Raw genomic sequence first — 22,696 nt, forward strand, 5'->3', positions numbered from 1 at the left:
TTTTATTCAAGCTTAATTGCAGTTTTGGGGGTGGATCCCTCTTTGCCAAAAGCAGCTCTTGCACCACAATAAATAAACCTTCAGTTGGAGCCAATAGAAGGGTGGGGTTTTCTGAAGCCTTGTTGCAATGCCAGAGGGCAATTTGAGGATAATCAGCTAACCTGTTTCTCCTTAGCTGCAACATAACACACATATCCCACCGCACTTAGGCTTCAAAGCATCATTTTACTGGCTCCAGTAGAATATGTTTACCAGATTTTTTTCAATGAATCCAGGAACACTTTTTTTTTTTAAGCTGAGTAGCAACGGGGATGGTGGGGATGGTGAGGCAAAAGACGCTGGGTGCAAGCACACATGCATATTGTATAAAGGTGCAAAGCCCTTTGTTCGCACCCTGTGAAACATAAGCGCACAGAGTTTTTAAAAAACTGGGCAACAGCTGCCCGTCTGCAACTCCTGAGCCTCCCTCGATCAGTCAAAACAAAGGGGGAAGGGGGAAGGAGATCTGTACCGCAGGACATCCCCGGTTCCCCTTTGGCAGTGGTGGTGGCAGCAGCAGTCAGCAGCCCAGAGTCAGCCTGGTAGTGCAGTTGGCTCTGGCTGGCTTCAGGAGCTGCTCACGTTCATGGCGCCCGCCATTTTTCCTTTCTGGCAGTCCCCATATGATGTGTTGTGCACAAGACACATCATACGGGGACTTCCGGAGAGGAAAAATTGTGGGCACTGCGGCAGCGAGCAGCTTCTGAAGCCAGCCAGAGTCAACTGTGCTACCAGGCTGCCTCTCAGCTGCTGAGTCTACCGCTGCCATGTTTCCCGGGGACAGATTTGCAAATCTGGGGACATTCCGGGGACGGAATTTGTCCAGGGACAGATTTGCAAATCCGGGGACTGTCCCCGGGAACCGGGGATGTCTGGTAACCTTACAATAGAAGGCACTCCTAAGTGGTGTCTGCAGTGGCGTAGCGTGGGTTGTCAGCACCCGGGGCAAGGCAAGTAATTTGCGCCCCCTAACCTGTGGATTTGCGCCCCCTAACCCGTGGATTTGCGCCCCCTAACCTGTGGATTTGCCCTAACCCCAGATGTTGCGCCCGGTGCGGCCGGCCCCCCCTGCACCCCCCACGCTACGCCACTGGGTGTCTGCATGGTTCCTATGCATGTATGTGTTTGTTTGTTTGTTTGTTTGTGTGTGTGTGTGTGTATGGTTGCCATGTTTGTGTGTTGCCTATGACAGTTTCCCTGATATGCAAATGTGCTCATTGGCCCCAAAAGGTTTACAATCCGTGTCCTAGGTTCATTGGTTACATGTCAGTTCAAACTACTGCAACTTGCTCATGGTGGGGCTGTCCTTGAAAACCACTCAGAAACGTAAACTAGCTATTTTGACTGGGGCAAAGTGCTGGGATCATGTAATCATCTTAATGAATCAACTGTACTAAATCTGTTTTTTCAAAAGTACAATTCAAGGTGCTGGCTATTACCTACAAAGCCCTTAACTAGCTTGGCAACCAAGCTCCTTCAAGGACTATCTCCTCTTCTGTGAATCTGCCCCTCCTTTACAATCAGCTCTCATGCCTGTTGCTTTTTAAACAAGCTTTGGATTCTCCTGCTTCTTAATGTATTGATTGTGATTGGTGCTCTTTGTGTTCTGGGGTGCTGCTGATGCTGCTATTTTTAGCTTGACCATTTGTTTCCCACACCCCTTAGGTACAATGGTACAATGGTAAAGCAATGACTGATCAGACTAGGGTAATTTAGGAATACTCTGTACATAACACACAGGTACACAGATCAGTATGAAAATAATTCTGATAGCTTGCAATTACGTGCATTTTTCTCACTAAAGTGTGTTGGGTGGGGGATCAAGGTCATCAAAGAGTGAGTGAGGTGGGCTTACCAAGGAAGTACCAAAGCTCTGACACAGCTCCAGAGAAGGCTGTTTTCTGAGTTCCAAACAGAATTCTGGTATTGGTGCATGTGTGAAAGAGAGCACTCCCAAAAGATATTAATGAGCTCATTAACTTATATGGGAGAAGATGGACTCTGGTTGCAAGGAGCCCTGGTTATGAGATGAGATTTAACCTGCATTGTGCTTTATTTCATTTCCCTGACTTTTCCCTACTTGATAATTTTCCTTTTATGTGCTCTTTCACATGACATAAAAAAAATTCTAGGAATCTAGTGGATGTTTAGTGCTTATTTCTGTGTTGCTTCCAGAAATAAAAAATCCCTTTATAAGGCTGTTAACCTTGAAAATTGGGGCAGAATCCTGGCATCTAATTATTTCGCACCATTTTCATGGGTGAATCACAGGGGAATAGAAGCACACATATACCGTACATAAAGGGTGGTGACATGTCCAATGGCGTCTACTGCTGTGTCACACACCACCCACTGGTGAGAATGAAATTTACCGTGACATGGTGGTATATTGATCAAAAAGCCACATTTCCATAACACAACAGGTAATGCAGCATAAAAGGAACATTAGAAATTGGAACAGAAGTGCTAGCATTACAACCAGGAAAACAAACACAAGAATCCCCACATCTGAATGCACCCTTCCTTTTTCAAAAGTTGCAAAACAAGAACAAGAACTGACTGAGTGCTGCACATGCAAGGCATCACCCCAAAAGCTGATTTATTGCATTTAAATAAAACTTTGAAGGAATATGCAAATTGTGACATTGCTTTTATTTGTTTGCATACTCAATGACTGCATTGCACAGGCATGCAAATCTGTTTTTACCTATAAATTCAATTTGTCTTCAAGACTGAGGGGCATTGTAATACTAAGGTGTATTTTTTAAGATTAGAAACATTTTACGTTTCTGATGTATAAAGAGCCAGAGGGTATGCAGAATGCTTCACAATAGGTTCATGTACCACACAAAGAATTTAATCCCTGCCATAAGGCATGGACAGAGATGTGTCTCCCACCAACATGAAATGCATATTTCTTCTAAAACATTTTAAGATTCTGCTCTGATGAATGGAAGTATGGACAAACAGATGGTGCTTTATATGGTTATTTGCATTTCCTCTCTTAAACTGCAGCTGTTTTTTCCTCATTATATCCTATTATACTTTTTTAAAAATGTGGGCAAGGAGAGTTGCTCTTGCATTGGGGGCTCTATGAAGCAGGAGGTAAGAACTGTAAACAGACCTCCCTTCTCATCCAAGCCCAGAGCAGAGAATTGGGACCAAAAGACTGGCATGAAAGATACCCTTGTTCTTTTTCTAGATGTCAAGTAGAACTGGAATCCAATGGGATTTCTAAGACTAATAGTACATACCTTCTCAGAAGAAAGCTCTGTACACTTCAATTAGATTGTCTCCCAAGGAAGTGTGTAGAGGATTGCAACCTGACAGATTTCCTCAAATATATTTTGAGAGCCATTTTGAACATGAGGAGGAGGAGGGAATATAGGAAGTGTAGCTGAGCAGTGTGTTTGGACTTTCTGCTCCATCATGTTCAAAAGTTGTTGCTTTTTTGCATCACCATCAGTAGGAACACGCAGAAGCTCTTTCTTCACTGTGCCATCAGAAAAAAATCTGCATCAGAAGCAGTTATTTGTGTATCTAAAAGGTCAGAATAGATTGCGAAGTCATAATTCCTAAAAGTTTTGGGCATGGCAGAAACATGTGAAACTGGAAGTGCAAATCAGTTGTGCTTCCTGTGTCCACCACCCTGAATGATCATTTCTTAAATGGCTCTAAGTTGAGACAAATCTCCCAGAGAATTCTGGAACCCAACAGTATTCATGGGTTTCATGGCATCCATGAGAACTATAGACTGATCAGCTGGTATCTGTTCCCCGATTGAAATACAGAGTGTTTGGGAGACTTCCGGGTTAGCGCGATCTGGAAATGGCGGATTTCCTCCGAGCTGCGGAGGGAATCGGCTTCATCGAGGACGGGTCTTGCCGCGCCGGCGACGCGGGGACCCTTAGAAACCGCAGGCGCTGAAGCCTGCGGACGGGAAGACTCGGTGGGCGCCTTAAGCACCCCCCCTGACCCTCGAAAAAGGGTACGGAGGGCGGTGTGGCGCTGAGAGTCAATCGACACCTCGGTGGAGCGGAGCCGCGAGCCACGACCGGAGAGCGCTGACTTTCTCCCTGGAAATTTGGACTGAAAGAATTAACCCGTGAGTAAATGGAATTTGGCTTTAAGAAATTTTTCCTTTGAATTGGAGACGATCGGAGGGTGTGCTAAAAGGGAGTCCGCACCCCCCCCCCCTAATTAAGGACAATTTTAAAGCAAAGCTCAGAGAACTAAGGCGGAAAAGATACACTTATACATTATAAAAGAAACTTCTTCCACGATTTAACAAAGGAAGTGTTGTGCTGGAGAGTGAGGAGAAAACCTTTTTTTTTCTCTTTTTTTTCCTTTTTTTTTTGCGAAACCCCCCCTCCCCCCAGGACCAGGGAGAATCCCGTGTTTGAGTCTGGTGCAGAAAAACAAGCTGTCAAAAGAACTGTTAAATGGACAGATTGAAAATTTGTTAACTGATATCTCTCTGAACTAAAAGTTAAATTGTAACAAAGTGGTTGGAGACTCGATAGAAAGAAATAAAAAAGATTTGGACTGTTGGAAAAAGTTTACAAAGTAACCAGAATCCCTCTAGGGGGATTCCAAAGCTACTACAATGGCGGCAGATGGAAAACTACAGGCAGAGATAAACAGGATGTTTTATCTTGTGGGAATACTGCAAGAGCAGAGTCTGAGTATGAACAAACAATTAATGACCTTGACTTCAGGAACAAGCAACTCTGCTGAAAGCATGAAGGAACTGACAGGAAAGGAATCTGCAGCCGAAACAGAAAAGATACATCAAGAATTGGAGGAAAGAGAGCAAGGAGAGGAGAAAGAACAATTGAAATATACCAACAAAAAGTCCATAATGGTGGAACGCAAGGGAAAAGACTATTGGATTATCTGGATTACAACACTGCAAAAGATGTTAAGGATGAAGGAGGGGGCCCCTGAAGTATCTGCAACACAGGAACTTGAAGGATATAAGAAATATGATTGGGGCTATCCTTTTGATTATGAAAGACTGGTTGACCTTTGGCAGCAGTTCCTACCAAGCATCTATGAGGGAAGAAAAACCGGAGTGATGAAGAATGGATTCTTTCGAGATTCGAGGACCGATATAAGAGACTTCCAACAGAATCGACGGAGAGGAACTGAAAGGGACTTAAAGGCTCTCGACGTGAGGAATCCGGGCTGAAAATGATGGTTGATTTTTATTTGAAAAGGGATCAGAACCTGGGAAGGGGGGAGGGGGAAATATCTTTATTATTGCTATTTAGTTACAGAAGGGTAAGAACGATGATAAATTTTGGGTTGGGTGAATAGGGTCTATATTTAAAAATGGGAAATCGAGGGAAGGGAATCTACGCCGACCTTAGGGAAAAATTTAAATGTTTATAAGAACTGGGGACAAGAGAAATCGGGCTAATTATGAAGAGATATATTTAAAAATATCAATTATAGGTTAAGAAGAAGAAACTAAAATTTGCTGAACGAATTATGGGAATAGGGATGTATGAAGAGGGGGTGGGGGGGAGTCCGGGGAACAAGGTTAAGAAAATAAGGTGTTGTGATGATATTTGTTTTGTTTTTGTTGTAACTTTTGTGTCTGTGTTTTGTAACGTGTGTTTGTCTCTAAAAAATGTGAAAATCCAATAAAAATTATTATTAAAAAAAAATGAAATACAGAGTGTTTGAGGACCAGGACATTCGCAAGGAATCCAAAATCCTTGTTTACAAAGCTATTGTACTACCAGTCTTATTGTATGCTTGTGAAACATGGATCACTTATAAACACCATCTCCAACTCCTCAAAAGATTTCATCAAAGGTGTCTCCGAAAATTTGTACACATCACATGGGAAGACAGGCTAACTAATGCCAGTGTACTGGAATAAGCAAAGATCATGAGTGTTGAAGCAATGGTTCTTCAACATCAACTTTGTTGGACTGGTCATGTTGCTTGGATACTTGATTATCATCTTCCAAAGCAACTACTCTATTCTGAACTTTAAAATGGAAAGCATAATGCTGGTGGTCAACAAAAGAGGTTTAAAGACTCTCTCAAGGCAAATCTTTAAAAATGTATTATAAACACTGACAACTGGGGAACACTGGCCTGTGAGCCCTCCAGTTGGAGAACAGCCTTTACCAAAGGTGTCATGGGCTTTGAAGACACTCGAACTCAGGACGCAAGGGAGAAACGTGCTAAGAGGGAGGCACGTTTGGCAAACCCTCACCATGATCAACTCACACCCAGAAACCTATGTCCCCACTGTGGAAAGATGTGTGGATCCAGAATTGGCCTCCACAGTTACTTACGGTCTCACTGTTAAGACCGTGTTCATGGAAGACAATCTTATTCGGTTATGAGTGATCACCAAAGAAGATCTGTTCCCACACAGTTGGCTGGTCATATACTTGATTTGATGCTTATATTGGACATGATTTAAAGATGAACGAGCTAAGGATGGGCCTCTGACAGATTATTATCTAGTGAGATTTAGATTTATATCAGGCCTGGGACTCTGCAGGAGTGGGAGATAAGATGGTCCATTTCTGGAACTTGATGGATCCAATCGATATTCTGAAAGCTCAAGGTGATTTTCTAGCTGATAGGACTAGCAGTTCTGTGGATGCTCTGGTCTGACTCTGGGATGAGTCAGGACATGTCCAAGATGGTTGACACAATCATTCCTAGGCATTCTCTCAGATAGAGCTGAAGTTAATGGTTGAGTGGTTGAGTGAAAAGCTGGAAGCAAAGAAATAGACCAATTTTGACCAATTTCTGGTACACTTTGCAGTTTAAGTTATTTTGCTTCTGTTTTGTCTTGGTTTCCATAATTATAGATGTGGTTCTGACTCATATTTCCTTCCTTTTCAGTCTTGCACTAAGTTTGAAATGTTGTGTTATAGATGTAGACTTGCCATGGACAAATTCAATGATATTTGGAAACCATTTGCATAAACACTGTATTAGGTAAAGTTCAGTATGCGTATAATAACAGTCTTGTAATTTTATGTGTTCTTTCTTTTTTCCCTTTCTTCTTCTTCTTTTGTCTTATAATTCTTGTTGTTTTTAATAAAGAATATTTTAAATAAAGAATAAAGTTTGAAATGTGATATTGCAAACTGGCATGGTTTTTTTTTTTAAATATTTTTTATTAAGGATTTTCTTGTTTTACAGAAGTGTAGTGCCTCGTTTTTTTCTTTTTTTCTTCTTCTTCTTCCATGTAACGTTTTTACAAATCTGTTTCATTTGTTGAGGCATTGGGGGAGAAGAAAACAGAAAGAAAAAAGAAAGGGGGGGTGGGGAGAGGGAGGATGGATGGTCGGGTGGCGGTGTTTCTATTATGTTTAATGTATGTAGAGTTTGGTGTCAGCGTTGCTTGTGTTGTTCACTTGTGTTCCTTTGGTGGTGAGAGAGGTTGGGGTTGGCTTAGGGTGTGATTGTTTGCTTGTGATTGGCTGTGGTGATCTTTGTTTTCGTGTGTGAGTGAGGTGGGTGGGTGTTTTGGATCAGGTTAGCCATATTGATTTGTATGCTGTTGGTGGATTATTGTCGTTGTCCTGTTGGGCTGTGTATGTGATAAAGGGGAGCCATACCGGGGTGAAGGCGTCTTCTTCTGTTTGTCCCCGTGTCAGTTTCAGTTTATTAGTTAATTTTTCTAGTAGGGCTGTTTCCCATACTATTTGGTACCATTGGTCCATGCTTACTCCTGACAGGTCTCTCCAGTGTCTGGTTATGATGTTTCTGGTTGCTGAGAGCAGGTGGGTTATAAGTTCTTTGTGGTGTAAATGGGCATTGTTGTCTTGGAAGAACAAACTGGCATGTTAATCCAAAAAAACCCTGACCATGTCATAGAAATTACACATCTGAAGCTGCTCTTAGACTGCTCTAGCAAAACGTTTTTAAAAATCTAATACCAGGAGTCATTGTCTCCAGGTTTTTATTGGTGAAAGTGTTCTGAATATTAATAGGGTTTTTTGGGGGGGGGATTAGAATAATGTATGCAAGAATGGATTTGACCACTTTTGCTTTAAATCTGCTGTTATAGGGCATGGATGAGTGGATTATTCTTCCCTCATCCAATGTGAGAATGCTTAAGGAAGTCTCTTGTGAACACTTTAGAATTTTGCAACTGTTTGTCCCTTGTGTGGAAAAGTCCCTTCATTTTCCTTCGTCTGAGTTGTGTTTTGATATTGCAACAACAGATGTCGAGTTCTGTGAAAATGTGATGCCCTTACATCAGGGGTAGGCAACCTAAGGCCTGGGGGCCGGGTGTGGCCCAATTGCCTTCTCAATCTGGCCCACAGACGGTCTGGGAATCAGCGTGTTTTTACATGAGTAGAATGTGTCCTTTTATTTAAAATGCATCTCTGTGTTATTTGTGGGACATAGGAATTCGTTCATCCCCCCCCCAAAAAAAATAGTCTGGCCCACCACATGGTCTGAGTGATGGTGGACCGGCCTGCGGCTGAAAAAGGTTGCTGACCCCTGCCTGACATCATAAGATACAAAGGTATCAGAGGAAAGTACTGTTTACCTTGAATATAAATACTTATACTCACCTTGACTATTTATACAGTGGTGCCTCGCAAGACGAAATTAATCCGTTACGTGAGGCTCTTCGTATAGCGGTTTTTTCATCTTGCGAAGCAAGCCAATTGACAGCTTAGCGGATTAGCGCTATTGGCGGTTTAGCGGCTTTTAGCGGATCAGCTGATAAGCGGCTTAGCGGCTTAGGAAAAGGGGGGGAGGGGAAAAAACCTGCAGGAACTCGCAAGACATTTCGTCTTGCGAAGCAAGCCCATAGGGAAATTCGTTTTGCGAAGCGCCTCCAAAACGGAAAACCCTTTCGTCTAGCGGGTTTTCCGTCTTGCGAGGCGTTCGTCTTGCGGGGCACCACTGTACTTCTAGAAATTGGAAATATATTAACAGTTGAGAAGCACAGAATAGCCAGGGACATTCTGGAACAGGGATTGCATGCCCAGGTGCATGAAACGTGCAACCCTGGGGGGGGGGGGCAATTAGAAAACATCAGTGTTGGGTTGAAATAGGCCACGACCGTATTGATTACAGATGTAGGTAGGTTTGAGCAAAGGCACTGGGTATGTATCTGGTATCAACTGGCTGAGAAGGAAATGTTAAGAGGGAGGCAGTGCAAAACAAATATCGTCAGTAGCCTCAGCACCCACTCAGACTGGGAGAATTGCTTAGCCAGCCCCTTGTCCACCACCTGGTAATCTGACCCAAATTGGACCCTGGAATTATGAAATTCTCCTGCACAGATATATACTACCACCAGAATGGGGAACAATTCCAGGGAGGTTAAATCATGGATAATCCCTTCCCCCTTCCAGGGTCTTAGCCATGGTCTGGCACATCACTGTCCCTTAAAGTAAACCCTCAAACCACAGCTACCTGATGAGTCCAAGTGTACCTGAATGTCTTGATGCGTGACCAGCCTGCCTGCCCAAAATCAACCCCTTGTGTGCCTGCAGGATTGACTTCCACACCCACAAGTCCTCCTTCATTGCTTTGGTAATATGCAGTTGGGGGTGTAATGTGAGTGCCCCTGCAGCAGGCAAAGTTGAGTTGGCCCAGGAGGGATTGTGTCTGCCTCAAGGTTGCCTACTTTTGCAGCAGAAGCTTTGCAACCAGTTCCCTAAGAGCTGCACACTGCACAAGAGGTCCCAGGTCCAGGCTGACTTAATTAAGGACTGGCGAACCTGGTTGATGCCAGTCTGTGACCCTGCCCCCTGCCTCCTGATTGGCCTGTTTGAATAGGCTTTTTGTGCAAAAACTGTGTGGCCTCCAGAAAAGGTCCCAGCATCCCCCAGTAGCCATGCAGGAAGGAAGTGGCCCCAAGGCTGAGCCACAGCTGCATTGATCCCCAGGTAAGTTAATTGTCCATATAGCCCACAGTAATAGTTCTATCACTGTCATCCCATTAATCTTTCAGTAGAAAACCGTTGCCTCTTTCCTTCCCATAGAATGCTGTAGATTTTGGTCATCCTCTCATGGTGCTTACACAAATCTGTATTACCGTAAGCCAGTAAATCTCCATTATTGGAATTTTAAACCCTTTTTGATGTGCTTCACTCAAGCATTCATTAGTAATTGCCTGCATATCTTCCTATTGTTCAGTGGCATTTTAGGCTATTCCATTCTGAGTATTAAAAGGAGAATTTAGCTGATTATCACTATGAAACAGTTCCCAATGTGAAATATAGTTGTGTGTATATATATATGGTGAATTTGCACTTTTAAAAGAAGACTTCAGCTTTGCAGAAGTCCAAAGAAGGTGAAATGGATGAACAGTGAAACTAGACCTTTCCAAGAGAGTAACCTTTCTTCTAAGTCAATAAATAGATTCCTGAAATCCTTCTGTGACAGTTCTGGGACTGCAGTCTGATATTAATGCCAATGCTTGATGTAAAAGTGTAGTGGGGCAGAATTGCAGTCACAGCAATGCAAATGTTTAATTTCAATGAAGTAATTAGACTGACTCAGATAGAGCTACTTTGGAGTCACTGAATTGTAAACTGGCTCAAATTTTTGCCCATTGTCCATTCCGGACAAGCGTCTCATATCACTACATAACTGAGTCTCTTTTGAATATTTATGAATGGCCTCCTGTTAAAAAAGAAGAAGAACTGAAATGGCCGATATAGTTCAAATGAATAATGGAACTAATAAGTAAATAAAACTTACCCATTCAAAACACATCTTTTTAAAAGAACAACAGCAAAGTGAGTGTAAGTGAAAAAAGGGAGATTTTGTGCCATTTCCTTAATGGCAATTAATCAGTATATTGTGAAGCCACACCAGTCAGAAACTTCGTAACGCGAGAGGTTCTTCACAGAGACTGCCTTTGCATCTGGTGAGTGTGAGTGGAATGGTAGGTTGCTCACCTGCTTATCTTCCTTTTCCACTGCAAGGCCTTTGTGTGAGATCCTACAGTTCCTAGGTACACAACTTTAGAAGTTTCTGCACCATGCAGTGAGGATTCATGAGTGTTATACCACATTAATTTAAGTGTTAGATGCAGATGTTGCTGAGTGATTTTATTGTACTGAGCCTTAATGGAATCTTGAATATATGCCAATAAAGGTTTAAGAATTGAATTGAAAGTGCCTCTGCATATCATGTATGAGAATCTCCAGCTAAAAACAGAAGATGCTTTATACTGAGTCAGACCATTGGTCCACCTAGCTCAGTGTTGTTTACTCTGCACTGACCCATAGAGTCTCCATGGGGTTCCAGGTAGGTGTTTTTCCTAGCCCTTCCTAGAAATATAGGATATTTAATCTGGGACATTTTGCATACAAAGAATGTACAGTGGTACCTCGGCTTAAGAACAGTCCGGTTGAAGAAAGATTTGGTTTACAAACTCTGCAAAACCGGAAATAGTGTCTTGGTTTGAGAACTTTACCTCAGTCTAAGAACGGAATACGAATGGCAGAAGGGCACCAGTGGTGGGAGACCTCATTAGGGAAAGCACGCCTCGGTTTAAGAATGGTTTTGGTTTAAGAATGAACTTCTGGAACGGATTAGGTTCGTAAACCAAGGTACCACTGTACTCTGGTATTGAGCTACAACCTTTCTGGTGTAATCATATAGGTACACACACACACACACACACACACACACACGAGTTAAAAATAAGCTCAGATAACTGCTAAAGGAAAGAATTAAAAAATATGACATCATGTGTGCACACACAAATATTGGAGACATTGAAATAACTGCCACACAGGAGCTGAAAACCTGGGGTTTTTTGTTCTTCCACAATTTGTCCAGGATTTCAATATAGTGTTATAGCAATTCCTAGTAATGTCAGTTACACAGATTTGGGGCCATACAATAGCATGTCTAAGTTCTTGCACACTGTGTGTGTTTGGGGTGCAATTAGAGGCGCAGAATGGGCCTGTGGATTGTATGCAATATGCGCAGAACCAAAAAAGAAAGAAAAGAAATTAATAACCTTCTGCATTTTTAAATTAAGGCAACCCTAGGGGTTGTTTAAAATAAATTGGGATTTTAAGGTATACAAGGCAAATTCCCTAGAACGCTGCTAGCAAGTTGATTCACTGAGAATTGCACAGCTAAATCAGGAGCTATCCTCACAGTTCAGTGGAGCGCAGCTGTTCTCTAGGGATGCCAGTATCAAAGGCGGCTTTATGGATGGGGCCAGGCTGCAAAAATAGCACTGATCAGGATGAGAGAAAACAATGTGTGTGTGGGGGGGTGTTGCTACTTCTGTTTGATTCTGCTCCAGGTATTTGGGGGAACCTTCCTCTACCAGACTCACATTCTTTTCTTTTTATTCTTGTTCAAGGAGTATGTCAGGGGAGCAACTAACACTCAGTGTAAACAAAGCAGTGCTATATTTCCCCCTTTCTCTCCAACCACACGTGAAACCCTCTTAACAATACTATTTCTTTCTGGAAGGGGTGCCTTCAGTCCTTGAGCCTGTCAGGATCTGAATGGCTCTCTGCACCACAGCTCAACTCCTCTAGTAAGTCAGAGCCACAGTTGACATTGAATGACTCCGAGGCGTGTTGTGCTGAGACGAAGAACCATCATGAAAAGATCTCCTGGAGGTTTCAGTAGCTTTTGACAAGAGTGCAGTTGCAGATGATCTGACCAGATCTATTCTTAGATGAGCTGGAAAATTGTGAAGGAAAAGAAATAGAAAAACTGGATGAGGACTCATACTTGCAGCCTAAAATACAATCTAAGTTCCTGAAGGCATATGTAACATTGGTAGGGTGAATGCATGTGTGTGTGTGTGTGTTTGTGTGTATGGTGGGGGGTGGGGAACCTTTTCCAGCATAAGGGGGCGGCAATCCCTCATAGAGGACCTTTCAGGTACATGTCCCAGTGGTGAGTAGGGTGAGGGGCAAAACTGACCAGAGCAATGGATATGATGTCTCTTGCTACAGTAGGTTAGTGCTAGCTTGCAAATATCAGAGGTTTCTACACACACCATCTCTCCATCCTACATCTGGCAAGCAAAAAGGCATTATCACAGTTCAAGGACACAGCCGCCGCCACCCCACAACCTTGGTTTTGGGAGATGGTTGGTTCAGACATTAAATCAAACCATAGTTTTGCATTATATCTGAACCAAGCTCTTGGTGGATACATGGAACTAGTTGCACAGTTATGACCCATACAAACAGTATTTCCAGGATTTGGAAGAAGATGAAGAATAAGGAGGGTCCTTCTCTATATCCGTGGAATTTGGTTGTGATACGAGAGAGAGTGGTTGCACCCAGATTGTAGAACTGGCTTCCTCAGGAATGCCTGGCTTCAGCTGCCTAATTAAGACATTTGATTGGTTTATCTTTATATAAACAAGTGTGGGCTTCAATGCAGCTCATTTTAGATGATCCTTATGTGCTGTGTAATTTGTTTTCATGATATATTGTTCTTTTGATGTAAATCATCTTGAACATCACTTTTACTGTGGAAAGGCAGCGTTACTTTAAATTGTTAAAGTAGTCAAATCTTTGGCACCTTGCAAGCCAACTCTCTTTTTAGAGTTGCAACTAAAAAGCTCTCTCGCTCTTTGCATGCTTGTATGTGGTTGACTGCATGCATGCAGCTTTCAAAACGTAAGAAAACAGTTCCACTTTCCTGTTTCTCAGTACAATAATAATAATAATAATTTTTATTTATATCCCGCCCTCCCCAGCCAAGGCTAGGCTCAGGGCGGCTAACAAGCAATAATAAAAACAAGTTGGTACCTCTGGTTACGAACTTAATTCATTCCGAAGGTCCGTTCTTAAGCAGAAACTGTTCTTATCCTGAGTGTGCGCTTTTGCCAATGGGGCCTCCCGCTGTGCATGCGCCTTCGGCACACAATTTTCATTTGCGTCCTGGGGCAAAGTTTGCAACCAGGAGCAGCAACTTCCAGGTTAGCGGAGCTTGTAACCTGAAGCCTTCATAACCAGATGTACCACTGTAGTGACAACAGAAAGAAATAAAGAGTTTGGGAAATATTATTTGAGGGTGGTGAATAGAGAACCAATGGTTTGAGAAATTGAATGGAATAAGATTTAGTTTGGATTATCACTCAGAGGTATGCCTGGTTTAAAAAAAATACACTGTCCGAGCTATACAAGCAAATAGAGTCTATCACATTTCTGTCCGAGCTATACAAGCAAATAGAGTCTATCACATTTCTGTCCGAGCTATACAAGCAAATAGAGTCTATCACATTTCTGTCCGAGCTATACAAGCAAATAGAGTCTATCACATTTCTGTGGAAAGTATCTTTAGATCCTGGCTTGTGTCCAGTTCATGCATCTGTGATGGCTTTTGATGTGTGCATCCAGTAGCACTAAATGTTTTCTTGCGGGGGGGGGGGGGAGTAATGCAACATGAGACCATTAATTGACTTTGCCCACTGTCCAAATAAAGAATTTCAGTATGGATTTGATTCAAGTAAATGCCCAAGCCAATGTTTTATCTTGTTTGGATCACTTTGCTCATCCCTCATCAGAAATGAAAAAGTGAATTGATTGCTTCTGCCTACACTGCTTCATTGATCTCCTCTGTCCCAATTGCTGAATTGATTCCTCTGTCCCCTCCCCGCAGCCACCTGGCTATGTGCCTCCTTTGCTTTTGTCATTGCCAGCTTCAGATAGGGCAGGATAGCTTTGGTCCTCCTTTCTGCTAAAATGTCAGCTGTGATTAATTTTGCTGACATAAAAAAATGTTCCTGAGCCTAGGGATTACCACTGTGCAACATTAATCACATATGTAAATGTTTGCATGCTAGGGGTTTAATTTTGGGGATTACTCAGATGAAAGATGTAATATAACTAATTTACAAGACCCTTTATTTACTGAGCTCACACAGACAGCTTGACAGCGCTTAGGACTGGGCTTTTAAAAGTGTAGTGGATGTGCTGCCATTTTGAAAGTACCCCCAAATCATTTGAGTCTCAATCCAGAGAAGTGCTGTCAGTTGCTATCATTTTCAAATCAAATAATCCTGCTGCAGAACATGGTCATTTTTTATAATATAGATAGGTCCTCCACACATTTGTCTTGGCCTTCAGCTGAGATTCTAACCCTTTGATGAATATCATGTTTGAAAACAGTTCTTCTGCTGGAGATTTTCCTAAACGTTCAAAGTCCACACTTTGTGTTAGCATTTGGATGAAGGATGGTATACAAGCTTAAAATGGTATACATTTTTAGAGGTAGACAGGCATGTGTCCAGAAAAGTGGCCTTAAAGTATATTAAGTAATATGATCAGTACATAAACAATGCCAAACACATCTTGTATTTAAGCCTGACTTCCATACTGATACAGTGGAACCTTGGTTCTTGAATGGCTTAGTTGACGAACAAATCGGCTCCTAAACGCCAAAAACCTGGAAGTAAGTGTTCCGGGTTTTTTAACGTTTTTCGGAAGCCGAATGTCCAATGCGGCAGTTGGCTATTGTTTCCGGGGCACCTGCACCAAACTGCAGCCACACCTTGGATTTTGAACATTTTGGAAGTTGAATGGACTTCAGGAATGGATTGAGAACCAAGGTACCACTGTATATGCTTGAGCTCTTAAAAATGATCTGTCCCCAAACTGAGAAATATTTTAAGAATATGGGTGGATCCCACATAAGTATGATGGTCAAAGAGAGGAGAAGTAGCAATGCCACTACCATTCCTGCATTCATTGCACCCAGGGGCTATTTACCAACAGCGCTAGACAAATATGAGATAGGGCACAACCATTGTGGAACTTTGTGATAGCAGGCAGCACTAAGGTTCACATTTCTAAGAAACCATAACCAGCGCCATGTTTCTAGAAAAAGAGGTACCAGAACTCACCATGAATCCCTCCCTTGTTCTCTTATAATGGCAATGGCGCCCACCTAAGGGGTGCCAAAACTGAGTTCCGGTGAGTTCCAGCTGAAAAAAAGCCCTGACCATAACCATATTTTGAAACTTCTCTCTCTGCATTTAATGAACATGCAGATGGTGGGTGGCCACAGGCTTGTGCATCCAAAGCCAAACCAAATAATCAGAGAAGAACCACATACAGAAGCACAGCTTCTGCTTTGTATGCAGAAGGTCTTAGCTTTCATCCCCAGCATCTCCTGGGAGAGACCCTTAGACCCTCCCTTAGACCCTGGAGAGCCATTGCCAGTCTGTGTAGCTTGATGGACCAATGGTTTGACTCAGCATAAGACAGCTTCCAGTGTTCCTTCCTATTTTAAACACATGAATGCTTGTCTTATTAGGACTAATGTGGAGTTTCACATGTCTGTCAGGAGCGCTCTCCTCTTAACTTTATTATTTTTTCAGCTTGAAATGTGGGAGTTCATACAAAAGCACCATGCCAATTTGATTAAAACTGGCAGCAGGGGGTGGGCAGGTAAGCTCCGCCCTGCATAATCGATCACAGGATGCGGCATATGCACACCATTTGAATGGCAATGCCCATTAACTTTGTGACAGGGCTCAGCCCCTAGGAGTTGGCTCGTATGGATGGGGTGAGGTACACTTTAACAAAACAGGCCTTTTGCAGCTGACTTTATTTATTCTCAGACTTGCCAAATGGAATTCTTATTGAAGGTCTATATTTTACATGGAAGGGATCTCATGATAGCGATATACAATTAAGGAACCTAATTTTTGCTTGTGTTTTCTTTGCTGTATTTAGCATGCTTCATATCTGTAGTGTCTACAAGCATATGCACGTACATCTAATTAAGATCTGTTGTTTATGCTGAAGTGCATTTTTTCTCTAGCTCCTGCTTATCTTTCATTTCTAGCTTCGCTTTGATGAGGAACACACACAAACAACAGTATAAATAAATCCTCCCCGGAAATAAAGAACATTATAGCAAGGTGATTATAGCCTCTCTCCTTGGTGTGCTAGTTTGTTGCTTTTTAGTATTTACTTGCTAGAAGTTTGGGGGTTTTTATTTTTAAAAAAACCATGATATAGTACACTGAAAAATGACAGGTCCATCTCTATGCAAAAGACTAAATGAAAACAAATCTGGCATCAGAAATGTCAATATCATGAAAAAGTGAGGGGATCCATTTCAACATCCCAAAACACTCTGTAAGGCGACCAAGGAACTTCAAAGGAAGAACACAGTGTGAAACCGCTCAATTGCAATTCATCAAGAAGTTCACATGTGGGTTAAATTGAGACGAAGGAAGCATTTTTATCACACTACATGTATTAATTAGCTAACCATACATATCTATGACTTTCTTGTGAACGATTCCTTGAGCCATTACAAGTGTTGGTACAGTCATCTCAGCAAATTATCACCAATCTGTTACTATGAAAGGTATGCCTATTTAACATATGTTCAAACTCTAATTATCTTTGACATTAATTTTTGCCAATCCACTTTCACCTTATCCATTTCTCACTTATATGAATACCAACTAAGTTTTTGCTTTGTGAATTTGATGAATTGGCTTGGAGTCCACAAACACTTATGGCAATAATACTTGCTGGTCTTTGTGACTTTTACAGAAAAGCAGTTTGCAAAGCAGTTTGCAAATAAAACATTAAAATTATTCATAAAATACAGTGGTACCTCGGATTACAGGCGCTTCAGGTTACAGACTCCGCTAACCCAGAAATAGTACCTCGGGTTAAGAACTTTGTTTCAGGATGAGAACAGAAATTGCATGGCAGCAGCAGGAGGCCCCATTAGCTAAAGTGGTACTTCAGGTTAAGAACAGTTTCAGGTTAAGAACAGACCTCCAGAATGAATTAAGTTCTTAACCCGAGGTACCACTATACAGTTAAAACATTCAAAACTATGGGGTGTTTTCCTCAATGTTTCTAGTAGTTCTGCATTTTAACACATTAAGCATTTACACAGCTCCCCCCCCCTCCAAAAAACCGATAAGATTGTAGGCAATAAGTATATCATGCAAATTAGTAGTAGTAGTAGTAGTATTTCAAATCCCATCCTTTTCCCTTGTGGGACTCAAGGTGACACTTTTTTACTATGGGGTCTAAAATCAATTGATGAAAAAGCAGAACAGAACATCAATGGCTGGCTAATTAAATAAATAATCATTCATGAAACCTTTCTGTTTCTGTTTAGATACATAGAGGCACACATACTGGGAGCTATCCATTTTTACTTTAAGTTAGGGTTATGACAAGAAAAGCAAGCATGATAAAACAGGGCAGGCAACAGCCACAAACTTGATTCACCACATTTACTGAACTCAAGAGATCTATTCTTATCCTGGACTTTCAGCTGCCATATGCAATATATGTGTTGCTTCTGTCTAGATGAAATAACAACCACCAAGCAACGGAGCTGTCTCAGTTCACAAACAGTCACAAGACATATTTCTTTCTCCATGCTTATTTTGTCCATTTTAAATTAGCTTTCGCACAGAGAGGTTTTCAGTAAACCCTATATAATGCACACGCAAACCTCCACCAACAACCTGAGGAAATTTATCTTGCCATATGTACTGACTCCTATCATGATTTACTGTAGTTAGTTGCCTGTTTCTCAATAATTTGCTGCTTTGTTTAGGGACAGAACCAAGTTTCAGATTGTCTGTGTGTGCTCAAAATTCACTTAAAGCAGAATGCTGTATTAGATGAGCCATGGGTCTGATTCAGCAGGCTCTTCTAATGTTCTGTGGCCTGGATAGCTCAGTTGGTTAGAGTGTGGTGCTGATAATGCCAAGGTTGCAGGTTTGATCCCTGTACAGGAGAGCTGCATATTCCTGCAACACAGGGGGTTGGACTAGATGATCCTCAGGGTCTCTTCCAACTCTACAATTCTATGATGCTATGATTGTATAAGATGTTGCTGAACTACAGTTCCTATCATCCCTGACCACTGGCTATGCTAGCAGGGCTAATGGGAGTTGGAGTCCAACAACATTTGGACCCTTCTGAGTAATACCCCTCCCCACCTTCTCACTATATAGAAAGGTCCGGTGACTTCTGTTTCAGTGTATCTGAAGAAGTGTGCATGCACACGAAAGCTCATACCTAGAACTAACTCAGTTGGTCTTTAAGGTGCTACTGGAAGGAATTTTTTTATTTTGTTTTGAACATTTGGAGGGCCACAGAACATAAGAAGAGCCTCCTGGATCAGAACCAATGGCCCATCCAGTCCAGCATCGTGTTCTCACAGTGGCCAACCAGATGCCTATGGGAAACCAACAAGAAGGACCAGCACACTAGAGCACTCCCCCTTTTGTCGTTCCCCATCCCTGACACAAAAAGCCACAAGGCTCTTTGGATAACCTGCCATTTAAAAAAGAGGGACTCTAAGGACTTGCTCACACTTTTCTGTTTGCCCTGCCACTTTCTGCAGAACATGCTCTTTAGTGCTCAGTTCAATCCAACCTCAACCCACAGAAAACCTGACTGACATTTACTCTGATACAACAATAAAGAATGGGTTTTCCTGTGGGAAAGCAGCAGGACAAGTGGAATTCTGGATGAGCCCTTAGATCAGCTCCTCTTTAGCCTCTCAACAGGGTTGTGCGTGACCTCCCCACCTCAGAAGGAGGATGGGGAATCCCCAACATAGAAGCATATTATTACATTGCCAGCCATATGTAATCTCATATATACTAGAAGATGACAATGGATACACCTAGAGAGGGACACAATTGAAAATACCTATACCACAGCATACCCGCTCCTCCCAAACAAACAAAGGCAAATTCCCACAACACTTAACAGGTACACACAGACCATGCTCAAAGCATGGAAAACAGAAATAGGCAAACTATCCCCAACCTCATCCCCACTAATTCCCCTGGCGTACCACCCATTATTCCACCATGCAGCACAAAACCTCCAGATAAAAGCCTGGCAAACCAAAGGCTTATATCACCTAATAGACTTTTATAAGAATAACAAACCTTTGTCAACACAAGAAATACAAGACAAACTAGAAGACACCCAAATGCCCTGGTTAACACACCACCAATTACGTGCCCTCTTAAACAATCCAGCAGTAAAATCAGCAGCAACTAAGCCCTGACAACCTTTGAAGACCTCCTCCTAACAGCAAAGGGACACGGTAAAGGGATGGTGTCCGCAATATACAAAATACTACTCAAAAATCCCACAGACCCCCTAGACACAATAAAAAAAAATGGGAGGATGACATAGGCTATGAGATTAACCCCACTCAATGGACCAGAATGCGGTCGAAACCCCCCTTTAAATCCATATCAATGAACAGAAAAGAACTCACTCTGAAACTCACCTACAGGTGGTACCTAACACCAAGAAAACTAGCGCTAATATGCCCAGGAACCTCACCAAAATGCTGGAGAAGGTGCACCTCCATAGGCACATACCTCCACATGTGGTGGGAGTGCCCCAAAATCCAACTATTCTGGACAACAGCCATACAAGAAATATGTAAAATAACTAAGCAAGTATTAGAAATCACCCCAGAATTGACCCTACTAAACATCTTCCAAGACAATAATGCCCATTTACACTGCAAAGAACTCATAATCCATCTACTTTCAGCAGCCAGAAACACCATAACCAGACACTGGAGAGACCTGTCAGGAGTAAGTATGGACCAATGGTACCAAATAGTATGGGAAACAGCCTAATTAGAAAAACTAACCAATAAACTGAAACTGACACGGGGACAAATAGAAGAAGATGCCTTCACCCCGGTATGGCTCCCCTTTATCACATACACAGCCCAACAAGACAATGACAAAAATCCACCAACAGCATACAAATCAATATGGCTAACCTGATCCAAAACACCCACCCACCCCACTCAAACATGAAAACAAAGATCACCACAGCCAATCACAAACAAACAACCACACCCTAGGCCAACCCCACCTCTCTCACCACCAAAGAAACACAAGTGAATAGCACAGAACCTGCACAAGTGACGCTGACACAAACCCCCACATATATTAAGTATAATAGAAACATTGCCACCCCACCCCACCCCACCCCCACCCATTTCTCTCCCCCCCCCCTTTTCCCCTTCTTCTTCCGAATGTCTCAACAAATGAAACTGATCTGTAAAAAATGACACGGGGGGGAGAGATTGCACATACTTTTGTAAACTAAGAAAATCTTTAATAAAAATACATTTAAAAAACAGGGTTGTGTGTGTGCTTTTTAAATGGATTTCTGCATGCATAATCTTTTACACCTCTTTCATGTTTTTATAACATATACAGTGGTGCCTCGCAAGACGAAATTAATCCGTTCCGCGATTCTCTTCGTCTAGCGGTTTTTTCGTCTTGCGAAGCAAGCCCATTGACAGCTTAGCGGATTAGCGCTATTAGCGGTCTAGCGGCTTTTAGCGATCAGCTGAGAAGCGGCTTATCAGCGGAACAGCTGATAAGCAGCTTAGCACTTAGGGAAAGGGCGAAAAAAAGCGAAAAAAAACCCGCGGGAACTCGCAAGATTTTTTTCGTCTTGCGAGGCAACCCCATAGGGAAATTCGTTTAGCGAAGCGCCTCCAAAACGGAAAACCCTTTCGTCTAGCGGGTTTTCCGTCTTGCGAGGCATTCATCTTGCAGGGCACCACTGTAGTGGCAATGCAGCCATGCTTCATCATCTACATGCACCTGAGACTGGGGAGCAGGTGGCGCTGTGGTCTAAACCACTGAGCCTCTTGGGCTTGCTGATCGGAAGGCCGGTGGTTCAAACCCCAGCAACGGGGTGAGCTCCTGTTGATCTGTCCAGGCTCTTGCCAACCTAGCAGTTCGAAAGCATGCCAGTGCAGGTAGATAAACAGGTACAGCTGTGGCAGGAAGGTAAATGGCATTTCCATTCACTCTGGTTTCCATCACAGTGTTCTGTTGCACCAGAAGCAGTTTAGTCCTGCTGGCCACATGACCCAGAAAGCTGTCTGTGGACAAATGCCAGCTCCCTCAGCCTGAAAGTGAGATGAATGCCACAACCCCATAGTTGCCTTTGACTCGACTTAACCATCCAGGGGTCCTTTACCGTTTTTACCTTTTGCACCTGAAACTGCCTCAGCATATGGAAATGAAAGCCTTTGTGGTGATGTCAGGGACCAAATAAAGGGACCAAATGAACAAAAAAGAGGAGCTGAAAGATGGAGTGCAAAGAGACCTCTGATGAGCATGCAGAGAGAAAAAAGAGAGAGTACTGTAGGTGAGGAGAAAAAAGAGAGAGAAATGTGCATATTGCAATGAGTGAAACACTGAAAAAGAAGCAGGCGACCGAGAGGTGAGGGTGCAGATCTTTGATGGCGGGAAGAGAGAGAATGTGCAGGGAGAAGTGAATGATTGCAATGGGTTGAGAGAGAAAAGAAGGGAGAGTTAACAAAGAAAGAGGCTTAGAGATAATTGGCAAAGAAGTATGCTATGGACTGAAGGGGGTTAACAAAAATGTCTGTAAAAAGAAACTATGGAAATAAATTTATTATCAGTTCTTGTACTCTTTGCAGAGGGCATCTAATGAGTTGAACAAAATTAATTTAATGAAATTTATAATTGCTGGAGACATAATTCTCCTACATAATTTCTTTCTTTCTTTTTTGCATATGCAGTGGAATTGTCCCATTGCATAAATGTCCTGAGATAAAATATATTAAGGAAATACATAGAACTGTGATAGAAGATAACATACAAAGCATGGGAGATAGAATGCAAAAATGTTGG

Source organism: Podarcis erhardii (assembly GCF_964252035.2).
Source record: "Podarcis erhardii genome assembly, chromosome: 4".
In the NCBI taxonomy this organism is placed as follows: domain Eukaryota; kingdom Metazoa; phylum Chordata; class Lepidosauria; order Squamata; family Lacertidae; genus Podarcis; species Podarcis erhardii.